This window comes from Tamandua tetradactyla, chromosome X (genome assembly GCF_023851605.1).
Source record: "Tamandua tetradactyla isolate mTamTet1 chromosome X, mTamTet1.pri, whole genome shotgun sequence".
In the NCBI taxonomy this organism is placed as follows: Eukaryota; Metazoa; Chordata; class Mammalia; order Pilosa; family Myrmecophagidae; genus Tamandua; species Tamandua tetradactyla.
Window position 1 is genome coordinate 135,687,698 of NC_135353.1, and position 17,581 is coordinate 135,705,278.

A 17,581-nucleotide genomic window follows, 5' to 3' on the forward strand; every position below is an offset into this window, starting at 1 on the left:
CTGAGAGAGAAACGTTGAAAGTCGTTGGCCTTCTTAAACCAAGGTATCTTTCTCCAGATGCCTTAAATTGGACATTTCTATAGACTTGTTTTAATTGGGACATTTTCTGGGCCTTGGAACTGTAAACTAGCATCTGATTAAATTCCCCTTTTTAAAAGCTATTCCATTTCTGGTATATTGCATTCTGGCAGCTAGCACACTAGAACAAATTACATTAAAGATTACTGGATAAAACACTTCAATTTAGAGGCATAGGTTGACAGAATGTAAAAACAAAACAAAGCACAACTATATGTTGCTTACAAATGATTCATTTTAAATATAAATATACAAAGGAAAAAGTAAATGGATGAAAAAGACATCTTACAAAGAGTAAGCAAAAGACTGGAATGTTTATTAATATCAGAAGACAAATTTCAAAACCAAATGTATTAGCAGAATTAAAGAGGAACATTTCATAATGATAAAAGGGAATTCAACAGCAAGACATGATCACAAACGTGTATGTGCCCCATAAGAGTTTTGAAATACATGAAACAAGAATTGACAGAATTGAAGGGAAAAATAGACATTGACATATAGTTTGAGATTTCAACACAATCTCTCAGCAACTTAGTAAACAAGAAAAGAGATCAGCAAAGACATAGAAGACCAGAACATTATCAGTCTCCCTGACCTAATTAGTTTTTATAGAAAAATAGATAGAATAATGGCAGAATACACTTTCTTTTCACGTATATATGGTACAATTACTAGGAAAGACAATATTCTAAGCCATAAAACAAGTCTCAATAATTTAAAAAATACAACTGAAATCATACAGAGTATATTCTCTGACCATAAGATAATTAAATATAATTATGGGTTCTAGGGAACCCCAAACCACCCTCAGGTTTGGTGACTGACCAGAAGGGCTCAACAGTAGATTATTTATACTCATAGCTAAGATTTAGTACATCAAAGAGTACAAAGTAAAAGCATGAGCAAAAAGATATGCATTGGGTGGTGGGTGGAGTCCAAGGAGGTCAGACGCAGGCTTCTAAATATGTTTCCTCTCTAGTAGCGAAATACAGGGACATGTGCAGCATATATGTGACCAGGGAAGATCACTTGAATCTCAGGGTTCATGGCTTTTATGGTAGGTTGGTGATACAGGCATATCCTGCTATGCAATCAGCATGGTAACCAAAACTCAGGACCCCAACAGTGAAACCAGGTACATATCATCAATCTTGATGTTTATACAAAGCAATTCTGACAAGTGGTTACAGCATGTTCCATTGCTCCAGGCATACAAAACAAAATCAGTCATTAACATAAAGAACCTTTGGAAGGCCACATTTTCAGGGATTGACCAAGAGTCAATCACAGTTCCAGGTTCCCTTGGAGACATAAAGGAGTTGGCAAGCAGATCTGCTGTGGCCTTTCCTCACACATACCACTACGAACACCAGGAAAACTCTAAATATTTGGAAAGTAATAATACAATCCAAATCACTGGATCAAAGAATAAATTACAAAAGAAATGAGATAATAGTTTGAACTAAATAATAATCAAAATACAATGTATAAAAATCTGTGAAATGTAATTAAAATGGAGGGAATGTACAGCCTTAGAAAAGAATATAATGCAAAGTCAAGTATTGTAGAAAATTTTTCAAAAATACATAAATGGAAATTACCCTCCATAGTGGCTTCTATTTTTACAGATCTAATGCCAAAATAGGGATGTTTGCTAGAAAAAAAACTTGTATAGTGAAACATTTGGTTTCTTTGGAACCCAAAATACCATAAGCTGAAGCGACTGCAGGATCTATATACAGGATGCATCATTCTGGGTAGACCCAACCACAGTTTGGTTCCACCATACTCAGGTGTGTGTGTGGGGGGGAGGGCGGGGGGGGGGGGGGAGAGAGGCTTTGGAATTGGTACAGCCCTTCCAGGTGTGTAGCTAAAACTTTCTAATGAGCCCAGGATAATTTCAATAGTAATCCCTGGCCTTTGTCCACCTGTTACCTTGGAAGCCCCATTGTGCCCAGAGACAAGTATAAGGCTCAAAGAGCATCCCTTGGTACATAAAGCAACTGTGTGTCTGGCCAGTGGTAGCCCCATTGTGTCACACAGTTAAACATTCCCTAAGCAGCAGTATGGTGGCTAACAGGGCCACAAATATTACTACTACAGCTGGTAGGGTAGCTTGTCATACTTCATAGATTCAGCTGGTGGGGAGACAATAAATCCAAATGGATTCAGACAATTTATTAGTTACATAGACAGCAAAAGCAAAATCCAGCATGGTGTCAGATCCCTGCGTCCTTCTCACAGGGCAAAACCTAACTGGAGGAGCCAAAAGACAGAGAGGCTAAGTGATGGGCCATGCAACTGCTGAAAAGCCACCTAAAAACTAAAACCAAGCAGTTGTATAGACATACATAGAAGCCTGCACGTTGTCCCATATGGGATATGTGGTGGAAAGACCTGGATCCAACTGAAACTAGATGACGGGTGAGAGTGTTGTGGCAATTTCCTAAAAGAAAGAGATAAGAAACTGCCTCATGACAGCTCCTTAACAGATTGCTTATCTCTCCTTGCTCCAGGAGGGCATTTTGCTAAGACTTGGGTCAGATTACAGTCAAGCATTGCCCCCATGGCCGGTTTGAAGACATGTCAGGTTGAAAGGGGCTGAGCAGTGAAGCTGTTCTTTTACAATATGCTGGGCTTATCTGGTTGTTTGTGAATCAGAAATACTAGAATGATATTTAATTACAAGATTTTCTACGAGGTGGCACTGAGGTTTTTCTGGGCCCTCAATTAGTTAAAAATGATGGTACAGGAGGGTGAATATGAGCACTTTAACAGTTTATCTTCTCTCACCTACTTACAAAGGCAAACGGAATTAAACACTCCAAATGCAGGCGCTCCTGAAGGAAGGGGCCTATTTGTGGGAGATGTATGCAGTATATAACAAAAAAAGCACCAGCACCAGATCTGACTTCCCTAACCTTGGTCCCATGGAAAAATACTCTCAGGGTCTCATAATCCTCCCTGGAATTAATGCTGCTGTTTCTGGTCAAACAGAGTAAGGTTATATCAAAGGCTGGGGTCTAAAACAATCAGTGCTCTGCTGTCAGAAACATCTACCCCAGGCAGTGCTAACACTTTTGGTCTAGAACCCTAAAGTAGTAGAACAAGTGTAAGTTCAAACTGCCTGAGAAAATCTGCCTTAGTACTGGCTGGCTCGGAACTTCCAACATTAACATGTTTGAATTATGTTTCTTTAAATACAGATATACACAGACAGATAATGGATGATCATATAGCAACTAAGATTTACCTCTGCCAAAACAGAGGCTAGAAGTACATTAACTGCTGGTCATCTTATTAGAATTTATGGCTTCCATCAATACTACACAAGGAGTTATAGTAAATATTGTTGGAATAAAAATAATGCAATATTCCTTATAAAGTTCTATTAAGACTAAGTATAAGAAGGGAGCGCTTAAGATGTCTTTGCCAACATTATACAAAGACAACATCTAAATTAAGGCTGTTTTAAAACAATTCATATTCTGTTTTAGACAAATAAGTCCTGCCTAGTTTATGTGATGAAGGAAAAGCAAAGTAAAAGCATATGCCATTGTGCTAACGTAGCAGGAAAAAATCTAACACCATCATCTGAAATCCAGTAACTACAGCATAAGAAGGAAATCATGGATGGTTCCAGGTATGTAAGTAAGAGTTAGTCACACAGTTGTCACTGGGGAGGCCCTCCATGAGGATTAAAAGAGGTAAAAGAACTCACAAAACAACTTATGGTTTATTACTCAGCTGGGAAAGAAAGGGACAGTGGGAGAAAATCCACACAAACTTTGAGAGAATTCTGTGGGTATGAAACTACAATGAAAATTCAAGAGAATATAATCATCTTCACTAATTAAGAGGGCTACAGATAGACACTAAAATAAGCTAAACCTATAATACAGATAAACTCTGAGATTACTGTAGTCAGATGTTAAGGGAAAAGTAAGATGATTTTAATTTCAAGATTTAGGTTTTAGACAAAAGATTAGAATAAGATCTGTTTAAATGATAATCAGAATATCACACATTATGCTCATGAAAAGGACATAACAAGAAAGAAAGCACACTCTCTTGCTGTCCTTGCACGCACCAATACGGAGTAAAAGCTTAACTGGCACAGAAAAGCAACACAAGACAGAAACGCCTTTGGAGGGGGTGATGCAGATTACTGCTGGCTACTTAATTTAGGGACCTTAACTCTAGGTACAAGACTGTGATTTCTCCAAAGGAGTGGCTAAGGGAACCCCACATTCTTATAATCCTGCTTATACCCAGGCTGCTTCTTACCCAGAGGTCTGCATCTTGAATACAGAACCTCCTTCCTATTTAACAATATGGGAGACAAAGGAGAGGCAAATATACATGTGGGCAGGTGGGAAGATCTGTTTTAGACATTTTAGTTTGAAGGCAATCATGTACATAACCCTGGATCTTCAAGGAAAGATTCTGACTGGATATAACTGAGAATTTTCAGCATGCCAAATGAAGCTGAAGCCATGAGAATTGACGACAATATTCAAGAAAAGGGCAGCAGCCAAGGTAGGTGTTTTAGGGAGTGAGAGACAGGTCAAATAAGATGAAGCAGGTAAATGATAGTCTTATTTTGGAAGTAGAGTTTATCATATGATGTAAAAAGGAAAAGCATCCACTAAAATCTTTTTCTTTGCCAGAAGACTGGATCTCTGATTCAAATACTCATATTCATCATTGTGCGGTTTTTTTCATCATTGTGTTTTAATAAAAGGGTACAGTAGATAATCGCATCAACAAATATTTATTGAGTGCCTACCATATGCCCACCACTATGTTAACTATGCACAAGAAGCTTACCATTACCCTTTCCAGCTCCATTTTCATAGCATCTTCTCATTCATTCATTCAACATTCATTAAGTACTTAGTACATGCTAGACCATAATGCTTGATTCTTAGAATGCATTCATAATAAGTATTCAATATATATTTTCTTTTCTTCAATACAGAGTTTTACCGTCTGTTTACTGTGTGAAACTGAGAACAGGAAGTAGCAGCCAAAAACTATGCTTCATGCAATGGGGTCTTCTGAAAAGATCTCCACACTTTAGAATCAGAGAGACATGCATTGAAATTCCAGATCTACCATATACCTCCCAAAGTGATCTTAGAAACTTAACCTCTCTGAACTGCAGTATTGTCATTATAAAGTGGGGACAAATGTCATATACCTGACAGGATAACGAAAATAATGAAAGTAAAACATCTGGTATAACATAAATGGGTTACTGTTGTTATTATTATTATTACTATTACGGAAGATAATCCATATGGCCAGGAGTTGCTTGAGAGCTAAGAAGAAAAATCAGCATAGGCAATCTTCTGAATAATGAACTGTCACAAAATTCATATGAAGGACAAGGCTGTCAAGTACGGATTTGGGCCACAGAGGAAAAACAAACTCCCACTGTACACAGGATTTGTCCCAGGTCTCCTCATGGTCTGCTGAGGGCCCCAGTACCCTGTTCCTCTTGTCAGCCTGGATGAAGTAGAGACCTAGAGTCTAGGAGTATTAAGCATCCTGATTCCTGATTTGCAGAGATCAAGTAAACAAAGACAATATAGATGGTCTGAGCCCTGGCTAAACAGGGTTAAGATTCTGGCAAAAAACTAGCCCCAGTTAACCCATTAAGAATTGAAATGTAAATGAAGAATTCAAACAGAAAATCTAGGGGCCAGCTGAGGAAGGCTGGACACATGTAATCTTTGAGAGAGTAGACACTTCTTTCTGTAGGGCTTCTATTGCACTTCTCCCAGAAGCACCGTGCAAGGCGGTACTTGCAGGCTGAAGGCTTTTGGCATATGTAGATGGGCAGATTTGGGTTAAAGACTGACAATAAATGACTAGGGAGACCAGTTAAAAGGCTATTTCTATAGGGTTAGGAAAGAACTAATGCAACATGAACTAGGGTGATAGCGCTAGGAATGGACTATTCAAAACTTTGCAACAGTGGATTCTATAAATTGGATGAACATTCATACTTTAGAGAAATACAGAGAAAATACTACTAATAAATATTAACACCTACCATTAGCATTTTAAATTAAAGAAATTGTAAAATGCAAAGAATGTTTACTTTTAAATAGAATTCATATTAATGCAACAAAAGCATTTGTATTTTGAGACTACTTATGAACCTAAAGAAAGATTTCTTTTTTACTTTACTCTAATCTGTAATAATATTTTCTTGATAAATCCTGGGGAAAGATAAGTGAGCATACTGAAACAGGATAAAATTACACAGGAAAGTAAATACACACTTGCCAAAATCATTATTCTGGCCCCAAGAGTAATACTAATACAGGAAAAGAAACATAGAATATATTCCATTAACTATTTTTGCAGCGATAGCAAATTTTAAAACTAGGCATATGTTTCCAACTTTGCCTATTTTCTCCCTGAAGCAAACATGTCAGAAAGGATTACTTGTGGCAGGTTACTCAGATGAATTTTTTTACAATTTGGAATGCATAACATTAGAAACCAAACAACAAAGAACAGGCATACTGGAGATAGATTGGAACAGATTCACAGAACATAAAGTGCTTTGCATAATAAGGGTCTGCCACTGAAAAAGGAGGAGCTGGGTTATGTAGGACTCCAGAAAACAACACATCATATTCTATGAACTGCTTTGAAAGAAGGAAAGAAATAGAACACAGGGAACTTACCCCACATCAGGGATCTAATATATAACATACTTTATTTTCCTAAAGAAATCCTAGGTTTTAAATCCTAGGCACTTAAAAATCTGCCCAAGAAGTTCGAATTCTTATTCAAATTCTGCCCCCATTTAATTGGCAAACCTTTCCAAAGGATAATGAGTGCTACCCAAAATTCATCATCAGTATTTGAAATGAATTTGAAAGTAACTATACCAGTTACTACCACCCAATAACAGAGAAAGTAAAGCAACTACTTTTTAAAAATTGACTATCTCAGCCCAGTGGCAGTTTATATGATTCTCAGTTCATTATGCTCCATAAAATTCTTGAGAAGTATGATGTTTCTATTTTACAAAGGGTAAAACGAACATACCCCTAACACACCAAAGGTATGGTCAATAAATTAAGGTTTGACAGATAACAGTACAAAGTAGTTTGCTTAGGATACTCTAAAAGCTAACTTGTGCTGAGAATACTATTTTCATCATCCCAAGGTTTTCAGGATAATTGAACCATTCTGTCATCTTAGGAAAAGTGTTGCAATACCAAGAGGAAAACTAGGAAAAACAAAATCGTAACAGACCAGGAGCTAGCATTCCTTGTCAAAAAGCCCTAAAAGAAAGTGTTTTATCTTGTCTATTACATACATATTCAAGTGAGCACACATATGTGCACCAATGTGTCCTTTTTAATTTTGCCTTACCACAAAATAGCCTGTACAGAATAAAGCTGGAACATACTCGCCAGCAACCTAAAAGACAATATGAGCGCAAATTTTCAGGACTACATTGCTAGTATTTTATTCAAATATTATCTTTAATTTTCTATATTGATGACAATAACCATTTAAAATATGAAACAATTTATGTTTTCTTCCAGCTTCCAATTCTGAAAGACAATATTTGACAGAGAACTAGAAGAGTTTTCCCCTTTTTCCTCCTCCAGGAGAAAATCTACATAGTGATTGGAGGTATGCAGAGCATATGAAGCGGTTGAAAATAGAATGAACTAAAACCTTACTATTACCCCAAGTACTGTCTGTGGACCAGCAGCATCAGTATCACCTTGTTAGAAAGACAGAATCTGTGAGCCCAAAACAGACCACCTGAATCAGAATCTTTATTTTAACAATAGCCCCAGGGGATTCATATGTATACCAAGGTTTGAGAAGCATCAAACTATGGGTAGATCTCAAAAATGTAATATTGAGCAAAAGTGTGTAGGTATATTCTCCTTTGAACTTTTTGATCTTTTTGTCATCCACATAACTTATCTGAATGCCACACCTAGATCAGTGCCACTCAGTGTGATATGTGGGCAAGCACCATCACAATCACATGGGAACTTGTCAGAAATGGAAGTTCTTTAGTCCCATTCCAGACTTACTGAATCATAAACTCTAGGGGTGGGGCCAAGAAATGTGCACATTCTTGTGATTACTGGGCACCCTGAAGTTGGTGAACCACTGCGCTAAGCATCCCCGTTAGAGAAATATGGGAGGAATCTAGAAATACAGGACTAGAACTGGAACAAGGTAGGAAGTGACCATACATCCATATTTTGAAATTAATTGCTTTTGGCAGCTCATAAGAAACAGCAAATAACAAAGACTACCATTTAACAGTAATTAGTATGTGCTAGACACTATGTTAGGCTGTTAACATACCTTATCTCACTTATCAGGTAGGTATTATAATGATTTTTACAAATGAGGAACCTGATGCTCAGGGACAGAAGTTAAACATCTTGCCTCCAAAGTCCATGCCCTTGACCTTGATATTATTCTGTCTCCTACACAGAGTGAGAAGGTAAGAGTCTTCGACAAAATCCTTGGAAGAGAACTCAGTGGAGACAACTGAGGTTGACTGTCAATGAATTAGAGAGAAACATGAGGAGAAAGTCTAGATGAGCAGAGTTTTAAGAAGTAAGGTATAATCATAGCAGTTTGGTTTTGAATATTTTTTCTATGGCTGGGTCTATTGATAAAAGAGGATGTAGAATTTAAAAATAAAAATGTTTTATGGCCCCTACTCATCCTTTCTGAGTCCCAAGTTTTAACCCATGAAAACCAGACACTAAGTTGAAGTGTTTGGAGGAAACACTGGTTAATGTTATAAAAAAAAAAAAGGGGGGGGTGACATGGAAAAAAAAAAGTGTTTTTACATATAGGCAGCCTTTCTTGGCATCTACGTGATGATCTTACATCCTTGTTCCAGTCCAAATGAGGATCTGTTCATCATATTACCTAGGGCATTCTGATCAAATTATCAATATTTTACTAACCATTAGTGATTATTATTGTGATTATTACAGTATTACAGCATCTAGCTTTAGGAGGCAAATATTCAATAATTATGACCAAAAATTAATTTAACTCAACATGGGCCTCAATGCCTCATTTGTCATCAATTCCTCATCTGTCAAAATCAGGGAAAGGAGTAAGCTCCTTCCTAAAAATTAACACTCCCTAAATGGATGAAAACTTAATTCAATTCCATAAGCATTTACTGGATACATAGTAAAGGCACAGCAAGGTGTTGACAGTATATTTGAAAATTTTAAACCAGCTCTTTTCCTCGAAGAATTCACTATCTAATATCAAAAAAAAAACAATGGCACATATAGCTAATAAATATATTGACTGTGACATATCATAAAATATTTTTTAAAAATCACAAGCCTATGCGAATTTGGAAAAAAGCACAGTTAATTCCAAATTGATGGTTTAGAAGAGGCTGTAAGAAGCAAGAGAATTTCAAATTGGCACTGACAATCAGGAATGGAAACAGTCAATCTAGGTAGTGTGAACAAAGCCTGAGTACTTTCAGAGGGTAAGAAGTCAGGTGTGGCTGTAGAATACTGTTTGTGGATACAGGAGAGCAAGATAGGTAGGTGGAGACCAATTGTAGACAGCTTTGAATGCCTGGTTAAGTAAACTGGACTTTACTTTGTAGACAGTGGTGAGCCATTGAAGGTTTTGAATTATAAAAATAACATGACCAGGGGGTGCAAGGGAAAGGGGTGGAGGAAGAGGAGGAAGTTAGCCTGTTTTGTTGTATTAAATGAGTAAAAATATCAACACCTATGCTTGGAAGCCCAGATACTATTTTTCATAAAAACTGTAAGCTTGAAAATGAAAGCCTATGAAACTTTACCCAATATTACATTATTTTCCCTAGTGTTTTGTATTCCAGTATCACCTAAGAGTTCTAAAGTGAGTCTGCCCAAGAGTCTGACAGGTCTCTCATCCTCACTCCCAACAATCCACTCTTTATTGAAACAATCAACAGCACCCTAATTAACTTTTCACTTAACCTCACTTGCGTGCCTTTACATCCTTCAAAATTTGGCTTTACACTATGACTATCACAAGGCAGTGGTTCAGCTTTAAATTTTGACACTCCACCTCTTCCCCTTTTCATTAAATTATTTCCCCTCAAATTCCATTAGTTTCGCTTTTCTCTTGAAGGGACAATGGAAAACCCATCAACAGCACAATCACAAAAGCAAAGGCTGCAGCCAGTGCCCGAACACAGACACTAACCTCCAGTCAGACCCTTCTTGGGGCTCTTCCTACCAAAATAAGCAGACCAGGAAGGGGGAAAAAGGCTGGGGCTGGAAGGTTGTTCCCTTCCTTCCTCTCTCCTCAAGCCAGCCCCTCTTCCTCCCCTATCCCCAGGGCCGCACCAGGACCTCGCACGCCTCCCACGCCCCCCCTCCCCGCGACCGTCCCGCCCGCGCCGCCGCTGTCACCCGCCACAGCCTAGAAAACAGCCACAGCCTTTGTTAAAATGCCCAACAGCACAATGGACCTGAAGACCGACACATTCCAGAAGGCGGGGAGTGAAGGAAAGTCGCACGTACGCCACGCCTTCCTTGGCACTAGTCCGGAGCGACAGCCCACCGCCCCCAAATCCTCCGCTCCGCGCCGGGGAACATTCCCGGCAACTCTACACCCCCCAGGCAGAGCGGGGGCAGCGGAGGGGCCCGGGCCAGAGCTCCGGAGCACCAAACTGGGATAAGGAACTTGAAGCTGGGACACCCTCCAGCGCCCTTGGCGAGCCTCTCGGTCCCGCCGAGCCCGAGTGCGGACATCCAGCCTCCGGAACCCCTTCCTTCCATTTTTCTCTTCATCCACGTCCTCGCCCACTCCTGCCTCCACGCACCCCTCTCCTCGTTCGGACCCTCCGTCAGCGCCGACACCCCCGGCTTCTCCTCCCGAGACCGGAGACTCCCAAGCCCACTCTTCCTCCACACCATAATCCCTCCCAGGGCACTCGTCCCGACTGTGTTCCAGGGCTGGGCGCCCCGCGCGGCTGCCTCACTCACCGCGCGCCACGCGCCGCTACTCTGCGATCTGCGAGCCGCCCGCTGCGCCTGCGCGCTCCCACTGCCGCCGAGCCGAACCGGAGCCCCAGCCCCAGCCGGAGGGGAAGGGCGGCGGGCAGCGGCAGAGGCAGAGCCGGGGCGGGGTTAGGAGAGAAGAGGCGGGAGCAGGCGGGCTGCAAACCCAGGGACAGGGCCAGGTGGTGTGGAAATCAGAGGGGCGGAGCCTCCGCCGCCTCCTCCAGGAAGCCTGAGCGCTCTGGGTAACCGGTTGGAGGGCTTGACTTGTGAGGTCTGTTTTTAATACTGACGAAGAAGCTGTCGAGGCTACTGGGTGCACCCCTTACTCTCCAGAAAGCTCGGCTTGGCGCGGGACCAAGCGGTCCGCCACGCCTCTCAGTCGAGTCTCAGTCGAGTTCCCGCCAGCTTTTTCCTCCTTGGCATGTCTATCTCCCTACATATTACTCTTTTCCCGTCATTTCTGGTCATCGCCCCGTCCTCAGCCCTCCCGAGGGGAAGGGCATGGAAATTTCTCACCCACAGACCGCGTAGGCTGGGCAATCTACTTAACATGCCCACTAGCTGTGTGCGAGCCCAGATCCTAGTTGGTGACTATCCAACTATTACCCACTGTTACAACTCAGGGAATTGCTCTTTCTTTAGGCACAAACTCTCTTGCCTCGGATTCTGGACGATGTTAGGTGACAACAACCTGCTTTTCCTTAAAAACAATCTTGAACGAACCTACCCAAACCACTTGGTAGGAAAAATTCAGGTTAACTAAGATGGCCCTCTTTGACTCTACTTTTTAGGTAACCATCTTAGAATTTGAGCCTTCTAAAACCTCCTCTGAGAAACAAGAATCTGTGTTGTTAGGTAGACTTTTCTCAATGTTTGGAGATTTTTTTGGCATTTGGCATTTTAAGGAGGCTGACTTGATTATTATTCCATGCTGCATGTGTGCTTACTTTTGAATTCTATGCTTTTTCTATTTAGAATCTAATCAGCTGTAGTATCCCACATGCCTTCAGATCATCCATTAAAGCAACACACGAGTGAATCCAAAAAAACTGGGCTGTGGATCCAACGTGATTTAGCCAAACTACTTTCCCTTTTTTCATTTTACATTAGTTATCATGAAATGGAGAAACATTTGGTCTATTGAGAATGAAAGAATTGCCAGAAGGTCACACCAACAGTCCTTCTGGCAAGTATTTTGACCGTGAGGGGAGCATTTTGTGGAAGAGCTTAGCTTTTGGAGATCTGAATATCCTTATATTCTTCCGATTAGTCTTTATGGTTCTTCCATTTATGTATTTTCCAAACCACTCTTGAACTTATTTCTACTTTGCTTTCGTCAAATAAGGATAGGGAGATAGTAGGGAGGACATATTGCCAAAGGGTGTGTTGGTGAATATAGATGCAGACTTTGTAGGATGAATATGCCTGGATGCAGGGCCTGGTCCTATTCATGCCCCTGGTAAAATATTTCCCACACAGACGCTTCTTTAAAAAAAAAAAGCCCACATGTTCAGTAAAGGTAACTTTTGCATTCTTAATAGATGCACAGATGTGTGCTTTACCTTTTCATGCGATTACCGAGTTTATTTTCTTCTTTTGGGTCTAAATTTGTCAGGATATTCTGGTCAAAGTGAGAAAAATTAAATTGACACAGCTCAGACAAAAAGAGAAAGTTATTGTGTAGTCCAGGCTGAGAAACAGCAGCTATATGATTGGCCTCAGGGATGAATGGAACCAGCAACTGGAGTGCCTTAAATTCCAGCACATGCTCTCACCCTGCCTCTCTCTGACAGGGCCATTTTCTCAAAACTTCAGGAAGGCATGCTTTGCAGGCTTGGAACAATGATCTCTGGTAAATTGTGTAAGACCTATAGAGTTACACTACTAGATAAAGGCATACCATACAGAAGTCTCTCATCCCTCAGTTCCAATTTTAAAACACCAGAGTCGGATTGGGGGGTTGAGTAGCATACACTTTCCTGGAGAGAAAGTGCATTTGTGATAGAAGAATGGCTCCCCAAATAAAACCATTTAGTTGGATAAAAAAACAATGAAGAGGAAATTTTAAAATGAAAACCAAGAGGAGAGAGAGAGGTCGTTTTCCAAGAAGGGAAAGGTGCTGGACAGACAAATAAAAGACGTTCACTACAGAATATCTGTATTTAAGGAATATAACCTTGGAACTATCTTTGACTTCTTTCCTTCTCTTTCTTCCAACATCAAATAATCAATTACTAACATGTCTTCTTAACAGTGTCTTGTGTTAGTTTTCTATGGCTGCTGTAACAAACTACCACAAATTTAAAGGCTTAAAACCAGGCATTTCTGACCTCCTTAAGGGCTACCTTCCTTTCCGGAGGCTCTAAGGGAGAATCTGTTTCCTTACCTTTTTCAGCTTCTAGAGGCTGCTGGCATTCCTTGGCTCATAGCCCCCTTCCATCTTTGAAAACCCAGCAATGTCATTACTCTGACACACTGACACTTCTTCTTTAAATTAGGCCTATGTAGTTAATCTAGAATAATCTCCCTATTTTAAGATCATCTGATTAGCAACCTTAATTCCATCTGCAACCTTAATTCCCTTTTGCCATGTAATATAATATTTTCATAGGTTCTGGGGATGAAAATCTTATCCCCAGATAATATTGGGGATAATATTCAGGGATATATATAATTCCCCTTTGCCTACAACAATCATTATTTTCATTAAAATACCAGCACCTCAGTCAATGGTTCTCAAACTGAGGCACTTGTAAAAAATGTTGATATCTGGGACCCATCTCCAGATTCCCCAGATGTCATTTAATTGTCCTGGAGTCCCTTCCTCCCTCTAAACACAGACACACACACACACACACACACACATCACACAATTCATAAGATCAGAGTCAAGCATCTTGGCCAAGCTTAGCAAATCAGAGAACTTCCCTGGGGATTTAGAATGAGGCGAGGGAATTGGTAACAGTCTAGGAGAGCCACAGAAAACAGCGTTGGGGGTATAAGAAAGGAGAGAGAAAAACAAGAAAGGGGAGAAGTGGCAGTTGGTCTGTACCCTCAGTGGTTGTCTGCCTCCTGGATATAGTGGCATTTTTATCCTTGTCTGTTCTGAGGGACCACTGCATCCTCATAAAAAAGCCTTTTATTCTACTGAAGCTAGCCCAAGATGATTTCTCTTATATAAGCCCCCATATGTCCTAGTTAATACATGATGTGAGTTTAATTTTTTTCCAGTTACTTTTTTTTTTATGATTTGCCTTTTGTTTAAGAAATATGGCAGGTTTAAGGACCAAACTGTCAGAGTTTGGTATCGTAGGCATTCAGTATTCTCCACCAGCTCCCAGTATTCCTACCTTCTTCCACTCCTTCTTCCTTGATCTTAGTAGACACTCAAAGGTCTGTGAGTGGCCTCACAAATCATCTTAATCTAATCCTCATCCAATATTCTCATCTCCTAAGACACACCAGTTAGGTGTACATTCAATTTTCTGCCTGACCAATGTCGAGCCAATATTTATGACTTACAAATAAAATCTTTCTCCTGATCTTCAGATCTATAGATACCATATTTATACCAATATCTATCTATCTGTCATCACAACTATTATATATATATATAATTATAGTTAAAATCTATGCATATTTCCCTCTCAATGTAAAAGAAATGAAACTCATTATTTTCCTCCAAAATCTGCTTTTCTCTTGCATTTTCTTCCGTGGTTAATGACACTAACATGTATTACATTAGAAATGGTAAAGCCACACCTATAACTTTTTCTTCTCTATCCTCAGTTGTCTATCCAATTCTACCACCTAAATATCTCACATATTCATTCCTCTTTCCTGCCTTACTTAAGATTCATCATTAATCACCTGACCTATAACATCATCTCCCAACTACTTTCCTTATCTTTAATTTTGCAAAATCCAGTACATCTGTGTTGGTTTTGGGGCTGTATGTGCCCAGAAAAGGCCTTGTTCTTTTAATCCATTCCTGTGGGTGCAGGCCTATTGTGTGTGGGAACTTTTGATTAGGTTATTTCAATTGAGATGCGACCCACCCCATTCAGGGGTGGGTCTTAATCCTCTGGCTGGAATCCTTTATGAGGATAAAAGACAGAAAGAGATACAGAAGCTAAGAGATGAAATAGAGAAAGCCCAGAGAAGCTGAGAAACAAGAACACACCCACAGAAGCTGAGAGAGCAACCATTGAAGCCAGAAGCTGAAAGCAAGGAAACCTGGGAGAGAGAAGGAAGAGCAGCTGGTGGCCATGTGCCTTCCCATGTGACAGAGGTGACCCAGATGCCAGCGGCCTTTCTTCAGAAAAGATATCATCCTGTTGATGCGTTAGTTTGGACATTTTCATGTTATCGTAAGCTAATAAATCCCCATTGTAAAAACCAACCCATTTCTAGTATATTGCAGTCCAGGTGTCATCCAGCTGAATCACGTTGGGCTTTAATCCAGATTACTGGAGACCTTTATAAACAGAGTGAAAAATAAGATGGAGGGAGAAGTCATGGGGAGAAGTCAAAAGCTGGAAGCCAATAGAACCCGGAAGAGAAGGAAGAAAATGCTGCCTTGTACATTGCCATGTGACAGACAAGCCAATGAACCCCAAAGACTGCCAGTGGCCAGAAGATACTGACCCCAGGAGGAAGCAAGCCTTTTAGCTTCAGAAACTGTGGACCAATAAATTCCTATTATTAAGCCAACCCACTGTATGGTATTTGTTTTAGTAGCTAGGAAAAGAAAACAGGTTCCATTTATATGAATTTCTAGAGCAGGTAAATCTCATTGTTTGCCTGTGGGGTCAGGGGACGATTGCTTGGTTAGGGGCGTAAGGTCATGAGATAACTTTTGGGAGTGATATTAATATCCTGCTTGCAAAGATTTATGTTTTTGTGGAAACTCATCAAATGATACACTCAAGATCTTTGTCATTATATTGTGTCGAAATTATACCTCAAAAAAAAAAAAGCTCTAGTTAATTCTGTTGTATTTTAGGGAAAATGCACTGATGCATGCAGTTTACTTTTAAATGCACCAAAAATAATTAGAGGAGGCTACGGGTTGACACTGGGCACAAGGCATTCAAGCAAAGTACTCTTGGGTCGGCACCACATCTTGGGTGGAGCTCCCCACCAGTCCAGCTCTAGACCATACCTCAGTCCCCACAGCACCTGCTGCCAGGGACTCCCTGCCTGCATGGGTTTGTAAAGGGGCTTCTCTTTGCGAAGCTGTGGAGCCTCTTCTGTAACCAAGAACACAAAGCAATCATAGTGGGACTGGATAATGGAGGAAAAACTACCATTCTGTATCAGTTCTTAATGATAAAGTGATATGTTATGGAATAATATGTGATTAATGCCTCTCCAACCATAGGAAAAATGTTGAAGAAATTGTGAGATATTGGCGGTTAGGAGTCCCTGCGGTCCTCGTGGAACACCTATTACTCACACACAGAGTTCATCATTCTTGTTGCTGACAGCATTGACAGAGAGCAACTTGCTATTATGAAATTAGAATTCTAGTATTAGAATTATACAAAATGTTGGCTCACAAAGATTTACAGAAAGCTGCAGTCCTTATCTTTGCAAACAAGCAGGATATGAAAGTATGTGTGACAGCAGCTGAGATATCTGAATACCTCTTCCGTGGCTCAATCAAGGACCACCCCTGGCACATGTCAGTCTTGCTGCACCCTAACAGGAGATGGGTTATGCCAGGGACTGAAGTGGATGACCTCCCCAACTGGCGTGAGATAACTGTTTTACTTGAAAGAGACTTCTCTATTTATTCTGTGAACATGAGCATTTTCACTGGTACTTTTGGCTGATAAGGCAGCAGCATCTTTAATTTATAACAATACAAATCTCTGTGAGGAACACTTGGATCAAGTGCAGCTGAACTGGAAACAAACTCATTTTCTTAGCTTTTTTTCATGCACTAATCTTCAGTTAGCTGAACATAATGTCTAACTATGTTTTCAACAAAAACTTCTTCTGACTGCTTATTCTTACTCCAAGACTGCCTTGTGAGAAATGTTTGTCATATGTTTAATGTTTTCTGAAGTATTGTAATAACCTTATTGGCCAGTTTCTTTCATTTATTGGTCCCCACCCCATCCCCAATAACTAGTTTGACAGAGTCATAGTGGAAATCATGAGATAATACTTGCAAACTTCTCCAGCTCTACATATTTGCTTCCTCTATAAACCAGTTATTTTTTGGACCAGGGTGGAGGAACAGTGCCTAGAAGAGACACATAAGGAAGACTAAACTTCAAGAGGATTTGCCTTTAAATGAATAACTTCCCCCACATTATTGCAAGTCATGAAATAATTTTACTTTGTGAATAGTGTGGAAATTAAGTAGATTATCTGAAAGAATGAAGGTAACTCTTCAGCCTGTGACTGGGGAGTGAGAAGTGCCCCTTGATTCACATTTGGTCAGA

At 40.2% G+C, this 17,581-nt stretch overlaps 1 protein-coding gene across 1 annotated transcript in view; it reads right to left on the reverse strand.

The window, feature by feature from the left end:
* Positions 1–11,169, reverse strand: part of PRRG1 (proline rich and Gla domain 1) — a 139,703-nt gene extending 128,534 nt beyond the window's left edge. The window contains exon 1 of the mRNA XM_077146756.1: positions 11,109–11,169. The gene's annotated coding sequence lies outside the window, so the exon portion shown is untranslated. The remainder of the gene's footprint in view (positions 1–11,108) is intronic.
* Between the last annotated feature and the right edge of the window lie 6,412 nt (positions 11,170–17,581).